Genomic DNA, 16,555 nt, shown 5'->3' with positions numbered 1-16,555 from the left:
GCTCTCACACTGGCCCAGGCTCCCCACTCCATGCTGGAGGAGACCTTTTGGCTTAAATACCGTGAGAAAAGCAGAACGAATAAAAATGCCTGGCACCAGTCAGCACAGATAGACCACCAAGCTACCATCGCTCACGAAGCCCTGGTCTGCCTGCCTGAACAGTTCTCCCAATGCCTCTTTTGAGACGCACCTTCCCCAGCCTTCCATGACGAGCAGCGTTTGCCAGAATGATGACAGTTTGACACGCACATGTGGCACCACCTTCTCACAGCCATCGACATCTCTCTGGATCCAAGGTGATGCTCGCTGTTCGGCCCTGCGGCCCACCTCTCCCGGCCAGCCCCCTCTAAATGAGGGGCCGGACTCTCTCTGGGCGTCTATGCCCACAGACGGCGTGCCCACACTTTCCCAGACCGCTCCACAAGCTGCGGTGCAGGCTTGGGATTCCTCATCTACATGCCAGCCTGACTCTGCACCCCAACACCCCGTCATTCCCTGCCCCCCCTCCCGCCACCATGTTAACACAGCTCCTCCCCCCCAGGGCGCCTGGCTTCAGTCATTGCTCTCACTTAGGCAAGCCCTGTCTGTGGGTTCATTCCTCTAATTTTTTCCCATAAATCAATCCTCCCTCCTTGGCCACTGCTGTTCTGTCTGGATTACTCCTGTAGTCATTTATTCATTTCATCCAATCGTGTCTTCAATAAATGGTTATTGAGTGCCAACTATGTACTGGGTATGGAGGACAGAACAGTGGATGAGAGAGGCAGTTCAGCCTCACTGCTGAAAATGCTGAAAGGTGTCTGGTGCTGGGTAGCTGGGTTCAAACCCCGCCCCTTCACCTCTCAGGGGAGTGACCCAGAGCAAATGAACTAACTTCTCTGGACGTTTTCTTCATTGGCAAAAATGTGGATAACAGTTACCGCCTCGTGGGGTTCTTGCAAGGTCTGAAAGAATAATGTGTACGAAGTGCTCAGAGAAGTCTCTGGCACACAGAGAACACTCGAATGACAGTTCCCACTGAACACAACTCCAGGAGCAACGACCTCCCACTCACTACCTGTGGAGTAAAACACATTGTTATTCCGGGGAAGGAAACTGGCCCTGGATTTATGAGGGAAGCTACAGGGTATTATGAAATCATCCGCTGACAAAGGGAACCGGCCACTTTTTAAACAGGGTTCCCTATATCATCGCACGGCTCCGTCCTCTTCCCCATTGGCCTCTCAGCTCTTCCTAAAGGAACATAAATCCCCGGAAGGCGAGGACTGTCACATACTACTTGTGAATTTGTCCCCAGACTAGAAATACAGCTGAAGGGGTCTAGATAGTGTATTTATTAAAAACAAAAGCAGACAAAGGTACCAAGACAATTCAGTGGGGGAAAGAATAACCTTTTCAACAAAATGGGCTGGAATAACTGGATACCCACATGCAAGGGAATGAAGCTGGAGTACTCACTCTGTCCATAAAAATGAGCTCAAAATGCATCACAGATGGATGGAAGAGACAAAACTATAAAACTTAGGGGGAAAAAAGAAGCAAGCTTTGGCACTTTGGATTAAGTAATTAGATATGATACCAAAAGCATACACAACAACAGAAAAAAAAGATGAACTGGACTTCATCAAAATTAAAAACTTTTGTGCTACAGTTGAAAGGCAAGAAAGTAAACAGACTACTCACAGGAGAGAATCTTTGCAAATCAAAGAACTTGTTTGAAGAATATATTAAAAACCCTTACAACTCAACAATAAAAAGACAAACAACTTTAAAAAAAAGTGAAAGACTTGAATAGACATTTCTCTAAATAAGATATGCAAACAGCCAATAAGCACAGGAAAAGTTGCTCATCATCGTTAGTCATCAGGAAATTACAAGTAAAAACCACAACGTGGATTTCGCACCACAAGGATGGCAATAGTAACAACAGCAGCAGCAGCACAATAACAAGTGTTAGGGAGGATGTGCAGAAAGCAGAGTCCCGCTGGGGGGTGTATAAGATGGCGTAGCCACTTTGGAAAACTGCCTGGTGATTCTTCAGAGAATGAAACACAGCTCCCGCGTGGCCCAGCGGTACAGCTCCTAGGTGTACACACCCACAGAAATGAAGAGATGCGTCCACACAGAACTTGTACACAGGTGTCCACAGCGACATTATTTCTAATAGCTCGAATGTTAAAATAACCCTGACGGCCGTTAACTGATGCCGAGTTAAACACAATGTGGTACATCTTATTGTACCACGAGATACAAGATGTTATTCAGCAATAAAATGAAATGAATCACTGATACGTGCTAGGATGTAGGTGAGCTTCAGTGACATTATGCTAAGTGTAACAAGCCAGTCACGAAAGGGCGCACACAGCTGGGTCCCACGCCCAGGACACATCCAGAAGAGACCGGTCCACAGAGACGGCAGGTCGGCGGAGGGCGGAGTGATGAAAATGTCCTAAAATTAGATGGTGGTCCAACTGCGTGACTAGATTAAAAAACACTGAATTGTACACTTGAAATGGATGACTTGTACGGTATGTAAGTTATAGTCAATAAAGCTGTTCTTTAATAAGCGAAACCAACCGGTAACATTCAATACCTGTGACCAACACCTCCAGTGGTGGTATTCAGAACTCCTGACCTGGATGGAGTTCAGTTCCGAGTCTCCAACGGGCAGGAGGTAAGGCATTCTAGACATGCACTCTCATTAGTCATTTACTTTATTTTGTTGCTTCTGTTGCTTAGAGGTTCATGTCGGTCAAATGGCAGAGTGTACAATGTGTCAGTTCTGTTCACAACAACATGCAGATTATTCCCCCTCTAATTACTACCTTCAGTTTTTTTTCCTCCTTAACTAGGAGTATAATGGGGAAAGACCTGAGTTTCGGGGTGTAAAGGAACGGGTTCCTACCCAGTCTTGCTGTGCGACCTTGGACAAAAGCGCATCACTTCTGCAGGCGTCCCCTTCTACTTTCTCTTTATAAAGTGAGAGTTGGTCTGATGTTTCTCAAGCAGAGAGCTATTGGTATTGGTGGGGTGGGGTGGGGAGGAGGCGGGACGAATTCTTTGCTTTGTGAGACTATACCCCTCAATGAAGGGCATTAAGTTTCCCTGACCCCTTTTAGTAAATACTAAACACATCTCCTCCACCCCTAACCTCCGCCGCAGCATTCTGAAACTCACCATCAACACTCCCAATGCCCAGCTCTCCCCTGCTTCTCAGCCACGGCTGGTTAAGCATCGCTGTCAGCAGACGCTCTCCAGGGCAACGCCAAACACACCTTGATGCTGGCCTCCAATGACGTCTGCCTCTACAGAACCCCGATCACACTCACCTCCACTTTCTAGATCTTTCTGCAGAGGCTATAAACATCTTACAGAATCATCTCTGAATTTTCTGACCAGACTGAGAGCTGAAGGGTCCACCCAGCAGGAAACTGCCGCCACCTAGAGCATGGCCACTAATGCTGACACTGCCCCTGGAGTGACAGAATCCGTGTGGAGCCTCTGTCCTGTGGACACTGCTGTCACGCCCCCGTGTCACACTGTCAGACTGAGCGGGGAGCCAGGGCCTCAGGATACTGTGGGGTCAGCTCCCCCGGAGCTGGGAGCTGCGAGCTTCGGACCCACTCTAGCTGACTGATCTTGAAAGTCCACATAAAGTTCTGATTCAAAATACTTTTCATGACAACAATAAGGAACAATGACGGAAATAAGAAAAGACAAGGAGAGAACCAAGATTAGTTCAGAATCCAGCAAATTAGTACAGTCCCTTCTTGTTTCTGCTGCATGTGTCAGCTCATATCCCTGTTTTAAATATAGCACGTATTAAATATAATGTGAAGCCACATTCTAACACCCTGTTTTGCAATTCTAATAGAAAACATGCCATAAATTAGTCTGAGGCCACTCGTCTCCTGCAAATGTCTCCAAACACGACCGTCTAGAACGGATGTGCAGTGACACCACGGGCGTTTTCCTCCTTCCCTTCCAGATTCCGTCTCACAACTTCTGCTCTCAAAGTCTTACGATCAAAAGTCAAGGCTTTGTTCTGCTTGATAAATAATCAAAGTCATTTCTTCCAAACTAACCAAGACTTACACGTGGCTTTTAAACTGGTGCCGTTCCTCAGAAATGGAGAGAACCACACAACACAGGGGCCTTGTGTGTTCGGTGATGCACCAGGTGTCTGGCACATACCACCCGCTGAAGGAACAAAGGCGATTCGCCTTTGTGACTACGATGAGACAGTTTCTCTAACTTCACTCCTGAGACACCAGGGGCCCCTCCTGAGCACCCCCCACCCCCGCCTTGCTGGCGGAGGCTCTCTGCTCCACCCCCACCCATATCTGCACACCCACACTCTGCAACATTCCACCACTATTTCCATTTTTTTTCAGACCGGGAAGCAAGATGCCACATGGAACCAAGCCTGGGGCCTGGCTTCTTGCTTGCAGGCAGGAGGAAGAAAAAACCTGTCAGCTCTCTGAGACCAAGTACCCTGGAGAGCTCACCTGATTCGTTTACATTTGGTGTTTCTCCAAAGACGAAGAGGCTCAGGCAGGTAATGACGGAGGCTGTTGGTTTTCTGGAGGGCACACTGACACTGCGGGAATGGAAGCCCCACTCAGGGGAACCTGCTCTGAGCTAAGGGCTCTGCAGCTTTCTTCCTTCCAGCAGGTCTTGGTGCTGAAGAGGCTCAGAGTGGTTAAGCAACTTGCCCAAAGTCACAGAACAAAGACTGGGCTCCTAATGTGTTAAATCATGAATACAGCTGATGTAGTTGCTACAGTGACAGAGTGTCTTGGAAATCAGCTTGCTCCTGAAATTTATACCCAAAGCCTGATGAATTTCTTAACTCTTTCACATCAAACGTTCTCCTCCTCTGTGTGTTCGTGCTTAGCACAGGACCGGAGAGAAAACAAAGCTCCCAGGTTTCTGTCCCATGCTGAGGAAGTGGCGGGTCGGGGTGACCAGGAATCTGCTGTGTGACTGAGACTCGAACACGGGGACTGTGGGGGTCGGCAGCCTTTCTGGCCTACGTGTGCGACTCCGTCTTCGTCTTCGGGAGAGCGCAGGAACGCGGAGGCAAACGGAAGCCCTACGGGGAAACGAGAGGCCCGAGAGAGGCCCACAAAGGGTCTGAGACCATCGGCTTCTCCGCCTGGGGAGCAGACTGGTGGTGAGGGAGGGGGAGGTCTTTCACCGACGGAGGATCCCATTACTGCTGCTGCCGAACAAGTCACCTCCAGACGTGACGGCTCGAAGCGACATTTTATTATTTCTCACAGTTACTGCGGTTTGGGAATTCAGGAAAGGAGCTGCGGTTTGGGCTTGGGGTCTCACATGTTGCTGAGATCGGCAGGGGCTGAAGCAGCGGGGGCTGCCCGGCCACTCTCCTGTCTCTCTTCCTGGGCCTCTCTGTGCAGAAGACTTTGGCCTTCCTTACAGCGTGCTGACCTCAGGGGAGCTGGACTGCTTCTGCGGTGACTGATGCTTTCAAGAGAAAGTGTTCTGAGAGCAACAAAGCCTTTAACATCCTAGCCACGGAAGCCCATTGCATCACCCCTGTCACAAGTCACCACAGCTGCCAAGGGAAGGGGCACAGGCTCCATTTCTTGATGAAAGGAAAGCCAAAGAATTTGTGGCCGTACTTCCGAACCGCCACCCTGAGGAAGACCGAGGGAAGTAGTTGGGCTGTGGATCCCACGGGTCGGTACGGGGACGAGGGAGGCGCCCTGTAGTCACTCCCCACCCAAATGCACACGTGTCCAGAGGGAAGCAGAAGGGCCCTGGCTGACCAAGGGTCAGAGGGAAAACCTGTAAGGTTCTGAGCCACGTGGGAAAGACCGCCTAATAAACCAGCCCGTGAGGGCAGAGCGTCAGTCCTTGGGCATTTCCTTCAGATGCACTCGAATCCAAGGCCCAGTGACTTCTACAGCAAAAGCAAATCAAAGTCAGGTTCCTGACATTGGAAGAGTAACTACTACCCTGATCAGACTCCAAAATTAAAGTAAAAGCTTGGCTCTCAAAGGATCTCCACAGGTTTGCAATAAATGGGTCCATGAAGGAAGAAACAAATACATAAAGAGCCTCTTCAACTAGACACTTGAAGATGGAGGGGGCCACCCTCACTGGCTACGTACCTCGGTTTCCCCTGTCGGCACAGCACGGCGTCCCGGCTCGGCCCGGTCTGTCTGAGGGACAGAGCACACGCTGCGTGTTCTCTCTCAGGCTGCGTGAATTAATGCCTCTCAGATAAAAGTCCGGTGGTCAGTGCCAAAAACCTGTAGGCCATGCTATCCGCCTAAACCAGCCTCCGAACTACTGCCTCCGTTTAAAAGAGTCCGTAGCACCACGCACAGTCATTGTAATATTACTGGCTGTACTCTCTAAGCTGTTCTTTCCATCCCGTGACTACTCTGCAGCTACCACTTTGTGCTTCCTAACCCCCTCACCTGTTTCACCCAGTCCCCCCACTCCCTCCCCTCTGGCAACCGCTGGTCTGTTCTCTGCATCCATGAGTCTGTTTCTCTTTTGTTGCTTTGTTTTTTTTGTTCTTTAGATTCTGCACATAAGTGAAATCATATGGTATGAGTACTAGAAATATTGGGGGGGATACTTTGTAAAGTGTACATTGTCTAGCCACTATGCTGTACAGCTGAAACTAATATAAAATAATATTGAATGTAAACTATAATTGAAAAATACAATTTAAATTAAGAAAAGTTTTGCATGTGTGCACTTAGGACACTCACACACGTCTGTGACAGACACCGTGGCTAATCACTCCCCAGTATCTGCCCACTCCACTCCTCCTCTCTGCCTTTTCAGAATAGATATTCCTGAGTTTTAGCTAAGCAAGTAAGGACCCACAATGATAAAGAATCCGTTTCCCAGCCTCTCTTACAGCTAGGTGTCGTCATGTGACTAAGTTCAAGGCATTGGATTATGAGTAAAAGTGACGTGTGCAACTCTGGGTTGCGTCCTTGCAGATGAAACAGCCTGGTCTTCTTTCTTTCTCCTTCCTGGTGTCTGGGAAACAGTGACCTCAGAGTGACCCTGGGAGCCCCCAGGAAGGCGGAGCCCCCTGCTGGCCCAGGCTGCTCCTCTCCAGGGTGTTGTGTGGATAACTTCATCTTACTTAAGGCACTTACTTAAGCTATAACCTCAACCTTATTTTAGACACCGTATGACAGGGTCTCTGTTACACCAGCTCAGCCTATTTCCTAACTAATACAGCGTCTCTGGACCACCTCGAGTCTTCCAAACTAAGAACCTAATGTTAGGAAGAATCAGAGAAGAAACGCTAGCAATGGGATCCTCAAGGTCCCCAAAGGATTTCCACGTACGCTTCTTTTCTGTAGTTGTTCCATCTTCCCGTTCTCTCCTATTTGTCTGCAGTGAGTAATCTACGTCTTCCCTGGCTCCATGAATGACTGACGATGACCACTCCCCATAGAAACATCACTTGCTACCCACTCAAGTCAGTGCAAATGAAAGGAAAGGTTTCCTCCAGGACACACAGGCCTCACTGGAAGGTGGAGCCCTCGGGCCCCCTGGGAGCTAGAGCCAGGCCTCTGGAAGCCACCTGGGCTAAAGCAAGCACGCCCGCCAGCTCTCTGAGTAGGGAGAGAGGCCACCTCTAGCTTCTGAGATGTCTTCTCTAGGCAGACCAGCACCCTCCACTAAGAATCCTGCCCTTCCCAGCTGTGGCTGTGTCTTATCCCAACACAACGTTTGCTCAGCCTCCTAAGGCTGCTTCAGCCCTCAGCATCCGATTTTAAGAGAGACATTCTGATTCACTGCTGGCCACCCCACAAAAGGAAGGGCCTTGGGCCAGGTATCCCTGCCTAAATGGGTCGTTAATGGCTGAGGTGGTTGGGAACTGTCTTGGAGGGTGGAGGGGGCCCTTCCAGAGGTTGTGAGTGGAGTACGTGGTCTAGAAGGAGCTGAGGACAGGGCAGCTAACAGAATGCACACGGGACACCCTGGCACCTAGGACACCCTGGCACCCTGGGTGCTTTAACATATATTTTCAAATGCAAGGCTTGACGCAACATTTTTCAGGTCCCCAGTGCCGGTCAAAGGGTGACAGTATACTCCTGGTCTTCCTCTCCAACTGAGAAGTTGGGTAGGTACCAGAGAATGGAGCGCCTCCCAGGAGTCCTCTGGTCACCACGTAGCGCTCAGCAGCGTGCTCTGCAAAAGGACACCCTCAGGAAAGGCTGACCTACCGAGGCAAACTGGAGGTGCACACACGTCACAGAGGGCACGAGAGCTCAAGGAACAGAGCGCGCTCTGAGAAAACGTCGGTAAGAGCCATCGTGTGGCTTTCCAGGACCAAAGGTTGATCTGACCGGTGACCCACTGAGTTTCCAGAGAGAAACAAGGAGGGCGTGGGAAAGAGGTTCCTGGAGCATTTGGCAGGCGTGGCAAGACATCTGCAACAGTAGGAGCACATTTCCACTTTTCACAGGCCACCGAGCTCTCAGGGAGCCAGACCGGGTCCAAAATCAGAAAGCTCCTTCCTGGACCACATAACCCAGGGCAGATTTTCAAGCCACTAGTCAAGGGCAGAGGTTGGGAATACCTGGCCCATCGTCCTCTACCCTCCCCCACGATTCTCACCCTGGAGAAGCCTCAGAATCTATGACTTGCAGCCTCCTGTACAGTAGCCCCAAGTCCCAATTAGGTTTTCCCTGTCTGTGGGAGAACGGAGCTCGGTGTGAGACCCACGGAGAACCTGAATGTTCTCTGTGTGCGGTGATAAGCAGCCCTCCTGCGAATTCCTTTCCCAGACCTGAGCATCTTATTTCTTCTCTGGTTCCACCTTCCAACTGAAGTGAGCAGCCTCAACCCACCCCGACAGCTTCATGTCCCCGCCACCCCTGCCAAGGCCCCCAAAATATACATACACACTTTGCTTCAGCCGTAAGGAATCTCTGCTGTTGAATATGCTACTTCCTCTGGCTAGATGCCCGGTCTCATGCTTGTTTATGGGTCCGTTTTTGTTTATCATTAAAGACTGGGCAGAGATTTCACTGCTCTGAAGCCTTTGCCATGTTCCCCAAGGAACAGCAGTCATTCCTCGCCGCCCCAGTCACATCCTGTGTCTCCACGGCATGCTGCTCGCTCCTCTATTACAGCATTTATCATACTTGAGGATCATTATCTGTGGGGCATTACGTTTCTCCCTTGCTGACTGTGAGCAACTTTGATCTGAGCTAGCCTTGTACTTCTTCCAGAACCTGAGTGGGGCTAGGCAATAGCATGCGCCCTGCAAATAATTTGAGTTTGAATGAATATGAGGAAGCATCCGGGGAATGAATATGTTATGGAACGGGGTGGGGAGCTGAGGGCCACAGGCTGCCCTGGGACTGGCCCGATGAAGGTCCCCTACACAATCACACAGCGTAGCGAGCAGTCACACGGCTCAGAAAGCCTGCAGAGCATACCTGCAGACAGCAAGGTCCACACTCAGTCCCACTGCCCCGAAGCATGTTCTGCCGGGTGTCTAAGCGGGACCTCGCCTGGCGGGGAGCCTGAGCAGTGGGGCAAAAGGCACGCGCACCTGGACACCAAGAGGAAGGATTCTGCCGTTCTGCAGAATCAGCATCTCCACGGTGACTCGTGCAGGAGGGCTATTTCGATCCCTGGCAACCCTCATGCAGTTTGTCATCAAATCTTAGCCATGCTAGCCTGAAGTACTTCCTGAAGCCATTGTCCTGTCTACCACACCGTGATCACCTCTACAGTCTCCTCCGTGACCTGCCACTCCCCACAGGAGAAAGTCCCAAATCCTTAATGTGGCTTCCTGGGCCACCAGTTCATAGGCCAATGCTGATCGCTCCGTTCCTCCCAGGTTACTCTCACTGCCCACCACGGCGGAGGCCCCTGCTTTGTTCTGCAGTGCACCCCCCTTTCTAAGTTCTGGATCTTCTAACCCGCACTCCCTTCTCCCCACACCCTCCCACCTCTTGTCCAGTGAACTCCCCCTTCTTCTGGTTTTCACTTCGGCAGCCCTTTCTCAGGAAGGCCCTCATCACCCGCAGGACGGGCCCCACAGCATCCCGAGTTTGCCTTTTCCACCCACACATTCCTCATGCTAGTTCTTCCAACCAGAAGGAAGTTGCATCAGAGTAGAGACCACCCTTCTCTTCTTCCCTATCACCATTCTTCATTCTAAAGTAAGTGCACATTACTTTTCCTATTTTAACACTCTGAAATTGAGAAGTACCTTAAAATCAACAGGCCATCATAATTTGTCAGCATTTTTCCTTTCTCAGCAAAATGTAAAATCATGGTGGTTCTCACACTCCAGAGCATCTTAAGAGCAGGCAAAATTGGGTATGTCCTGTCTACGGAACACGGCGCCCAGCCCATGGCAGCAACTGACAATCCCCTGTCAAATATGTATGACGTGGGTATATTTCTTGAGGATCTGGTGCTAGTCAGTTTTTGCTGTGTAACAAACACACCTTAAACTCTCAGGGGCTGGCAACGGCAGAGATTCACTACCTCGATCATGCATCTGCCGGCTGGCCGTACCTTTGCTGGCCTTAACTGGCACCGACCCCAGTGTGCAGGTTGGGTTCAGGTCTGTTCTATGTGACACCCATTTTCCTTACACCAGCAGCTCCCCCTGGACAGGTAGCTCCCCCAGGACCAGCAGCTCTCCATCTTCTTCTTAGGGCAGATCGCTGGAATTCGGGGTAACAAGCACAAGCGCACAGCGATTTCAAACCTCTCTTCTCATCATGTCTGCCAACACTCACGGCCAAAGGAAGCCCAGCACCCACGAGGGAGGGACATTTCCTCTGGCTACTCTGCCAGTCACAGGGTTGACGGAGGGAGTGAAGAACTGAGACTAAAAAGCCAGTCTACCACAGGCCCCCTGGGAGGCGGTGGGGAGCAGGGGCGGACGGGCATGTCAAGGGACACCATACTTGGCATTTCAGCAGCACTAAAGGACAGTCCCCCTTGTGGACTTTGTAAAACATGCGCCTGGCCACAATGGGTGACAGGCCCAGCAGTGAGCAATGGTGGCCTGAAGTGGCGACCCTCTGCCCAGCAGCCTCAGGACTCTCGTCCTGCTCCCTGTAGCTGTGAGGTTTTATTTGAGGTATTTATTTGAGAGGGGAGCATAAGAAGCAGTCGCTGTCCCTAATTCTCACTTCCGGTGGCTGTGTACTTACTCACTGGGAGCCCAGGCTCCAGCTCTCAGTTGGGGCTGGCTGCTGACCCACTCGGGTGGGCTGGGGCCTTAGAACAAAGAAAGACCCAGGTGCAACAGTCCTAAGTTGCCAGGAAAACAGAGGTGCTGATGGACTCCGACCGGCCTCTGTAAACATACGCCGGGAGATGTCCTATTAACCAGGCGTGGCTCTACCAACCCAAAGAGAATTTATTCTCAACTGTCACGGTTCCCTAAAGGCACCAAGCACTTGTACGTGTCCCTAAGGTCCTCATCCCGCTTTGCTTTTGCACACTGTCACTCTTTCACAGCTTCGCTGTGCCTCAGTGTGTGACTGTGCCTTGCCTGTGATTTCCTGGGGGCAGCGTCAGGTGCTAGGGCTGCTGTAACTGAGTACCACCAGCCAGAGGGCTTAAGCGACAGAAACTGACTACCCTGCCATTCTGGGGACTGATGTTGGCAGGGTTGGCTCCTTCAGGGGGCCGTGAGGGAGCATCTGCTCCGTCCCCTCACCGCACGTCTGGTGGCTGGCTGGCAATCTTCAGAGCTCCCTGCCCTGTAGATGCACCACCCCGGCCTCTGCCTTTCCATTCACGTGACAGTCTCCCAGAGCCAACGTCTATGTCCAAATGCACCCTTTTCATAAGGACAGTAGTCACCTCGGATTAGAGGCCCGCCCCACTCCAGTGTGACCTCATCTCAACTAATTACATCTGCAATGACCTTATCTCCAAATCAGGCCATACCCTGAGGCACTAGGGTACAGGGTTCCAGTGTATGGACTGAGGGGGGAGGGCACAACTGAAGAGGGGCCAAGGTCACTTCTGCATTCCTGCATTCAGCTCAGGGCCTGGCACGTGGAGGCGCTCCATTACCTGCCCACTGACAAAATGCCAGGAGGAGTCTCTCTCTCTCTCTCTCTCTCTCTCTCTCTCACACACACACACACACACACACACACACACACAATTTTACAGAAGAAACAGCACAAAGCTGTCACTGCTAGCTTTGGGTGAGGTGCCAAACCTCACGGCTTTCCAAATTCCCCAGAAGCATTATCACCAGAGCACAGCAAGCAAGATACAGAAGCTGCAACCCAGTTGCCAAAATACTCCTTGAACTACCCTGGTGTCAGTGGCTTCTTCGGAAGAACTGAACTTCCCGGCATGCCTCACGAGCCAGGAAGGTGGACAGGCATCATTTTCTGCAGAAAGGAAAACTTGAGTGCAAGAAGAGGGATGATATGCCAGTCCTCAGCACAGCCTCCCCCATGAGCTCACAGGACCAAGGGCTGGATCTGGTGCTCCTGGTCCCAGTACAGTGACATCCGGACGGCAGTGCCATGGGGGACAGAGGGTCACAGAGGACCTTGAAGAGTATCAAGTTGCAATGCTGGGTGATCTGCGTTCCCACCCTGGCTCCACCACTGACTCCTGTGGACGTGGCACAACCTTGAACAATTTCTCTGTTCCTCAGGTTCTCCATCTGGAAAAGGGGGGCTCATTTTCTGTGTCAGGGTCCCTCTCACACATAAAATACTCGGAATGGCGCCTGCCAATTGGTCAGTAATCAAAGTCACAGCAGTCTTTATAAGCACCCTACCTGATCTCCTTCCACAGACGACCCCCCACCATCACCTGAGTCTTCATAAGCCCTCTGTGGCTAGAACAGCCAGAATCAGGGCCCACATGAGAGGTATATCACTTATCTACTGCCAACTGTGTAACAAATTACCCCCAAACTGAGACTTAGGTAAGCCAAACACTTCATTTCAGTTTCTATGGGTCAGAAGGAGCAGCCCAGCTCTGGCTCAATGCTAAGGTCACGGTGTCTGCCGAGGTCTCAGACGGCTCGAGCTGGACCAGAGGAGGAGCTGCCTCTAAGCTCACCCATGTGGTTACTGGCAGGCCTTCATTCCTTGCTGGCTACTGGTCAGAGCCCTCACCTGGTCACTGCCCGATGGGCCTACCCAAGGGGCAGCTTAAAACATGGAGGCTGCCTTCCATCAGCATGAACGAGAGAGGGAGCAAAACAGACACCAGAGTCTTTTGTCGTCTAATATTGGAACTGACACCCCATCACTGTTGACACAGCAGTGTCATTTTGTGCTTTTGTGTTCACAGCAGCATCATTTACAATAGCCAAGAGGTGGACCAACTCAAATGTTCGTCAACAGATGAATGGATAAATGTGGTACAGACGTACAGCGGAGTATTATTTGGCCTTAACTAAAAACGAAGGAAATTCTGACACAAACTGCCCCGTGGGTGAACCTTGAAGGCACTATGCTAAGTGAAAAATATGCCAGTCAGCAGAAGACAAATACCGTATGATTCCACTTACATGAGATACCCAGAGCAGTCAAATGCAGACAGACAGACAGACAGACAGTGGAATGGTGGTGCTCGGGGCTGAGCAGAAAATGAAGGGATGCGGAATTTTTTTTAATGGGTGGAGTGTTTCAGTTTTGCAAGATGGAACAGTTATGGGGACTGGTGTGTAACGACATGACTATACTTGAACACAACTGAACTATACACTCCAAGATGGTTAAGATGGCGAATTTTATGGTATGTGTATTTTGCCACAATGTTTTTAAAAAGCAAGTCGCAAAGTCTAGATCACATTCAAAGGATTAGGGTTCTACCAGGGTGTGAACCCCAGGAGGTGAGAATCAGTAAAGGCTACCTGCCATGCTCAGTCATTTATCCAAAATAGAAAAGAATCTAAATGTGTAATTAGGGCTGAACTCAACTTATTTGAGGCCACATGTGCATGGCAGCACCTGCTGACTTTGGATGCACCGCTCAGGAAGAATTCCTAAGCAACAGAAAAGTCCATGTGCAAGCCTGCTCCAACGCCACAGCTTTGGGAATTATCTGGTAAACAGGTTATGGTTCCAATCCATAAGGCCCCAATTAAAGTTCAATTCCACCGTGCTGTTCTCTGGTCTCTAATACATCCCATATGGAAATAGAAAGGTATGGCAATGACTACATGTTCACAGTCTCATCATGCTTCCAATTCCTGGCAGAGTTTGTCGTTGGTTTAACTGCCAAGGATCAGGCAGGGAACTTACCGGGATGAGCAGAGAAAGGGAGGAGAGGTGCACCAAAGCCGGTGTCTCTGGCGTGGAGACAGCACTTCTCCACACCCTCATCAAATTAGAGGGGAAGCACTTTAAGAACCGTACTTCCTGTCTTGGGGCCAGCTTTCTCCACTCTGTTCAGATAAACATCATAAAATATAATTTTCTTATCCCACATCAATGGAAAGCAAAGATGCATCTGTGAAGGACTAGAAGCCCAGCAGAAGCAGACAGGATATATTTTGGCTAAATGAGATCATGCACAGAAAGTGCATATTAGCACAGTATCCAGCGCATGGTAAGGCTTGACGATGTTCACTGTTACTAAGATGACAAGGGCTCATATCTTCTGTGGCCCCAGATGAGATCCTGTCCAGTCCAGATGCCTCTCAAACTCTTCAGGAGGATGTGGAGCCCGTTCTCTCGAAACCCCGGGGGCCGGGACCTCCCCCAGCCCTGGTACATGGGCATTCCACGGTTCCAGCACCAAAACCAGCAGTTTGCCTACAGGACACCGGACCAGAGGAAAGCACACCCTTCACGGCTAGAGCCACACTTGGAGCAGGGGGACGTCACACCATAAGAGGGACGCCAAACTGCGTCCCGGCCCAGGCGACAGCAGGCCCAGGGCCCATCACATGCTTCCCGTGGGGCCAGCTTTCCAGGGGGAAGGACAGCAGCATCTTCTCTATTATTTAATCAACAACAATCATCCTGAACGCGATTATTTTCATAGATGGTGGATTTGGAAACTCACAAAATTTAAAACCACCAATGATGTAATACTACCCAGGGCGCAAATTAAACACAGCTTAGTAACCTGACGCCCGTCAAAGACATCTTTTCTAGTCTCCAGTGCCTATTCAACCACCTGTGAGGGCGCTCTGCTGCCAGGCAGGATCTGTGGGGTTCGAGAGGCAAAGAAGGCGCGCTCCTGATGGCAGCAGGCCTCTCCGCAATGGGCACCCTCGCTCAGAGGCTGTCATACCAACGGCAGCGGACAGCTGTTCCCCAAGCCCGGGTGGGACGTGTTTTCAGAGAGCACGTGAGAACACCGCTTTCGGTCCAGGGGGTGCTGTCTGCGTGGGGAAGGGCACAAAGCGGAGACCTGAGGAAGGGGGCTCCAAGTCAGGCGTCCGCCAGCAGTGGGCTTTGGGGGCACTGGGCCACCACTACCCTTTCCTACACCTCACGTTTACATGAAGGTACAATATTACGGAGGAAAAGGAGTTGGGGCTGGAAACACTAACTGTAACCAGCCCGCAGAGGGACGGTTCCCAAGGGTAAGCAGAAATCTGCTTCAGCGAGGTGCTGGAAGAGGCCTGGGGGGGAGGGGATGGGACAGATGTAGCTACAACCAACAGGACAAATTCCCTGGCTTCCAAGTTTTAGACTTGGGGGTCCTTTTGCTGAATATCTCAGGGCACCACTAGTGCATGTAGTACACACGGGAGAAAATGATATAATAACACTCAACAAAAATTCTCCGCACTCTTTCCTATCTGTGTTAATATTTACTCGCCTTTGTGACTGCTGTTCCCCGCATCCAACACCTATCACTGCCGATGGCACATGCCATAGGAGGTATCCTGGCACCACTTTTGGTGAATAACAACTTGACTTTGTGTAAAGACCAGAAATACCTTGCTGTCCCATCAGAAGTTTAGAAATTCCTCATCCCATGGGACGATTAGAGACCTCTCTGAACTTAGTGTGACACAGTGGCTTCAGACCAGAGTGGGTACAGAAATCACCGGGAGGCTCTGAAAACACAGAGTGCACCCCGGTGGGTTCAGCTGCTCTGGGGGGCAGCCCGAGCTCTGCACTGCCGGGTTTCCCACGCGAAGCGGCTGCTTCTCGAGGACCGCACCCTGAGGCAAAGACCCAAGGGCAACTGGAGGCTGATTCTGCCTAAGACGCAGTTTTCTGGGCTGTTCTCTGCACAAATTCTGGCAAAGTCTGTGTTGATGCGCATTTTGTCTTTTCTTGTGCCTGAACCTTGGGCGTACAGAACTGGGCCGAACATAATACTTGATTGGTGACCCACTCTCACCGGTGGTCTGTGAATTACCTATTTATTCATTCATGTATTCATTTTCAATAACATAACCACCAACCGAAATAAAAGCTAGTTCCATGAAAAGAACCCACATCTAACTTCATGGAGCTTACCCCACGCCTCCGACAACCATCCTTCACTTGCTTTCCTTGTTACAGTGTTGTTACATCTGTAACCCGTGGCACATTTGTAGAATGGAATACTGGCAGCAGTCAAG

General features: G+C 50.6%; 1 protein-coding gene across 3 annotated transcripts in view; it reads right to left on the bottom strand.

The window, feature by feature from the left end:
• Positions 1-16,555, bottom strand: part of LDLRAD3 (low density lipoprotein receptor class A domain containing 3) — a 205,098-nt gene that overhangs the window by 80,143 nt on the left and 108,400 nt on the right. The gene's annotated exons all lie outside the window — the stretch shown is intronic.

Source organism: Artibeus jamaicensis, unplaced genomic scaffold (genome assembly GCF_021234435.1).
Source record: "Artibeus jamaicensis isolate MK-2021 breed Jamaican fruit bat unplaced genomic scaffold, CSHL_Jam_final contig_797, whole genome shotgun sequence".
NCBI classification, from domain to species: Eukaryota; Metazoa; Chordata; class Mammalia; order Chiroptera; family Phyllostomidae; genus Artibeus; species Artibeus jamaicensis.
Note: the sequence above shows the minus strand (reverse complement) of the source record. Positions and strands in the feature narration are given on the sequence as shown.